Below are 4,329 nucleotides of genomic sequence, written 5' to 3' on the forward strand. Positions count from 1 at the left end.
ACCATGGCACGCGCATTCGCGCTAAACACACATACTTTTTAATTAAAATCAACCAGCCGTTCACTTAGCACGCGCTACGTGCGCTAAAGAGGCACTTTAAAATTTAAATTAAAAAGAACCAGCCATTACATGAGCACGCGCTGGCAAAAAAACGCTCCACATCACCTTAATTTGTAATCAATGAATTGCATTTAGAGACCCAGTCGGGAATCGAAGTCCGGGAATCGAATAACTGCACCGCTTAACCTAATAATTGGTAAATAACTTTATAATAAGGAACCGCCGTTTTCTTGCTAAGGTTTATCACCTAATAAAAATTTACCCATTTTTAATAATTGATTAAAATCAACTCTTCATTAAATTAATTCCCCCCTCACTGCACTTAATTCCCTTTTTAATGAAGCGTTTCGTGGGAGGGGTATGCGCAGTCATTAGTGTTATTTTCCATGGTCCAGTCTTGGTTTATCACAGATGTCGTATTAATATGTGTCGGATGTGGTATGGTTTTGGTTTCCTGTCTTTGTTACGGTTACGGGTACGGTATGCAGTTTTTTTTTTTTTTGCCTGATACGGGGTTCAGGGTGTTTGTCTGATGCATCGCATGAAGCTTTCGGTCGCATTTGTCTCAAGGTCATGTCAAATTTTTTCTAGGATGTGGTTTGCTTGGGGTTAGTAGGTCGAGTCACGTTTGATTGGTAATTCTCTTATCCTTGGTTTTTGTCTGTTGCTTTGCAGGCATTCTCCTTGATTGTCTGTGTTTGTGGTGTGTGTGTAACCATCTGAATGGCGCCTTTTCATGCTCCTCCCCCTATCCAGTACATCCCATTAGTTAGTAGGGATTACTCTTCCCTACTTACTTTTGAGTCCCTCACGAAGGCGGGACTTGCTGCTTTTGTGGCCACTCCTTTTCCATTGCTTCCAGAGGATCCGTCCTTATGTGATGAGTTCCTGGCCTCTTACAACAAGAAGACAGGCGTAGTCCAAGGAATGTCTATGACTTTGACATCTCGAGGCCTAGGGAAGGCTCTGTCTTTACCCTTCAAAGGAGAACCTTTTGTGACCACTCGTCAGCTCTTTTCTAATGAAGAGATTCTGAAGCTGTTGCAGAAGCAGACAAGGGAAGTCCTTGATGTTAAGAAGGTGATAAACTCTTCAGGAGTTTCGTTTTCTATGATTATTGATCCCGTATGGAAGACGATGTGTCAGTTCCTTCAGGACAGGTTCATGCATGCCAAAACGCCATCCCACTATTTGTCCAAAGAGCTTTTCACAGCTTCCAGGATGGTGCTGAAAGGCGTTGCTATTGATTGGAGCACATACCTCCTTACTAAAATGGATCAACATTTTGTTAAAGTCACGAGGGGTAATGTTACCAATGTTACCTACGGATCATATTTGTCTGCCTTCTTGACCTATTCAGGTTTACAGAAGACTGTGCCTCCACCTCCTCCATCAGATCCAGTACCTCCTCCTCCACCTTCAGAAGACTCAGCACCTATTGACATTGAGGATGATGATTCTTCGCCTCCCCTGGTCATACAACGCAAACGCTTGAAGAGGGTAGCGGATAAAGCCCCTGTTGTACTTCCCTCAGTGCCTATCCCTGCTACTTCTGGTAGTGGACTCCCTGGGTATCTCACTTGCAATAACCTGTTCCGAGCACATAGAGAAGGATCCTTGGAGATCTCAGTTCCTTCCCTGAACAGTCTTGTCTCAGGAGATGCCATTCCTTTCCTCTGCAAGGATATTCAAAGTTCCATTGAGTTGTCAGTGACAGCCTGTGTTCAACAGCTGTACGCATCTTTCTATGAAGAGCTCATGCAGTCCAAAGACCAGTTGCATAAGGCAACATCTGAGTTAGCTTCTGCTAAGGATACCCTAGCAGATCTATTTAAGCAAATGGAACAGCAAACCCAACTGGTTGCCATCCAGAGCGATGAGATTTCTTCATTGAAGACCCAGTTATTCGAGGCTCAGTCACAGGTTACTAGCCTTTCAGCAGAGAAGGAGCGGATGTCCAGCGAAGCGAAAGAATTCCAAGTTCTTTTAGATGACAAGCTTTTAGCTTTACAGATGGCTAATGACACAGTGGCCAACCAAGCCTCCCAAATCCAGCAGTTGCAAGATCAGCTTTCAAAGTCCCGCTCTGTTCCTCCAAGCCCTCCTGTTCCATTAATTCCTTCTCTTTCACAGCAGGACTTGGTTGCCCTACAGAGACAGGCTACTTTGTGCCCTCTATTCCAAGATAAAGTGGAAAGATTGCAGTCCAAAATGCACTTGTTATGGTCTACCTTTGAACAGTTTCAGGACTTTGTCCTACCAGACCATTCTTTCTTTGTCCACTACCACTTACAGAAGTTGGTCTTCTATATGAAGCTTTCCACAATGGATTTACCTTTTCCAGAGGATGGCTGGAGTGGGGCTTGGTCTGCTGAGTTGTTGACATAGGTAGTCAGAATGGTCTTTGAAGATTCTGTCACGCCAGACACCATGTTGATGTCATACATGTATCTCCGAGGAGATTTGTTAATTCCAGATGAGGTAGATATGGCATGGTATGTGGGGGATGTGGTCTTACAGGCTGTTTTGTATGTCAATCATTTGGAGTTGCGCATAGCTGACATGTTTCAAAGTTATTCCTCCAAAGTAGCTGATTGTCAGGATAATTCGTGGCATCCCATGATTGATTCGGTGGTCCTCAATCAAAGACAAAACACAGCTCCTACCTTTGTACAGAGTACTAACCAACTGAGGATGGATCTCTTAACCTATCTTTCCAAACATAATCCATTTGATGCTACCTTCTTTGATGCCTATCATAGACGATCTCTCTTAGGACCTTCTGTTCCTACCCTCCTCTATTACCAACAATTGGCTCACCGCTATGCTATATATTTTTCCCTTTGTCAAACTAATTCCACAGTAATTTTACCACTTCTTTTCCAACCTTCATCTTTCCCTCAAATTCCTATTTTCACTTACTGTTCCTTTATTGAGGATAGGGTATTTTCCCCTTCTCCACCCTGTCCTTCACCCCTCATTAATGTACCCTCCACATTTCCTATTTATCAGTTAACACCGTTCCTTAGTGATTCCTTACAAATTTCTGCCACTCCTTCTTTAACCTTTTCTTCCTTTTATGATTTTTCCTATCCTTCCCTACATCCACTTTCTCTTATTCCATTACCCTCTCCTAACACTTCCATATCTCATCCACCTCAGTTGTTTAGTGACTGTGACGGTTTTGATACTCAGATTTCCAGAAAAAGGGGATGGAGTTCGGATGATTGCCTTACAGGACCACATATTAATTGGCCAGTAATTCCAGGGGAATGGACAGCTTCCAGTCAAGCTTATCAAAACTATGTTCATTTTGCCCAATAATATTCACAGTGTGCAGATCCCTCAGTGAGATTAACTGCTCACTTTGCTTGGTACCTAGCGTATATGCATAGGCACTCTCATACTGATTCAAAGCCTATTCCAAAGTTGTGCATGAATGTCAATGTTAGCATTGATTCCCAGCAGCTGGACATACTGTATTTTCATGCCCTCTGTTTGCCTAGCAGATACTTGGTCCTGTTGGAAAGGATGTGCTGTCTCCAATTTTTCCAAAATCCTCCTAAAAACTTTGTAGATGAATCCTTATCTATGGATCGATTCCGACAGCATCAATCTTTTAAGCGGGATCATCTTCATTGATACCTTTCCAATGTATGGTGAAAGCTTTTAATGAACACCTCTCTTTTTTGAAGAAGTCATTCAAATGGTTGTGTTGTGTATTAGTGTTTGTGTTGTGAGTTCATGTATGTCAAACGAACGTGGTGGTTTCCTATTGGATTTTGTATACGAGCTATGTTTTGGAGATTTGTAAAGATGGGGTCGTGGTTGGAGAATTGAAGCTGATGCTAAAGAAGACGAAGCAAACTTTTATATCATTTATATAATTTGTTGAGATTTTTAGTTTAATAAGAGGTGTTAATTTCAAAAGAGTTTTCCTTTCTTTGTATTTTTATATCAGAAACAGGTTATAAGTTGGGGTCGTGTTGGATGGATTCTTTTTGAAAAGATATTGAAGATCAAAGTTGAGCTTTTCAATGAACTTGTATTCCCTTTTTCCTGGGTCGCGAGGACGCTTCCTTATTAAGTGTGGGGATATGTTGAGTGTTGAAATGACTTGTTTTTTGGATGATTTTTGTTGTTTTTGAGAGCTGAATGGTTGATTTTATGGGATGATTGGTTGATTTGGAAGTGGTTTGAGAGTGTTTTAGATGATATTGATTGTGTTTTGGAAGTTCATGATGTTTGTTGATGGTTTTGTGATGTTCT

At 41.6% G+C, this 4,329-nt stretch overlaps 1 non-coding gene across 1 annotated transcript; it reads left to right on the top strand.

The window, feature by feature from the left end:
• The first annotated feature begins 4,038 nt into the window (after nt 1–4,038).
• LOC148013947 (small nucleolar RNA SNORD36) lies at nt 4,039–4,106 on the top strand. Its single transcript, XR_015688786.1, has one exon. It is a non-coding gene; the product is annotated as a small nucleolar RNA SNORD36 (small nucleolar RNA).
• The last annotated feature ends 223 nt before the right edge of the window (nt 4,107–4,329 follow it).

The sequence above is a fragment of the Lygodium microphyllum genome, chromosome 25, assembly GCF_053477565.2.
Source record: "Lygodium microphyllum isolate KBCC chromosome 25, Lygodium_microphyllum_v1.1.10, whole genome shotgun sequence".
In the NCBI taxonomy this organism is placed as follows: domain Eukaryota; kingdom Viridiplantae; phylum Streptophyta; class Polypodiopsida; order Schizaeales; family Lygodiaceae; genus Lygodium; species Lygodium microphyllum.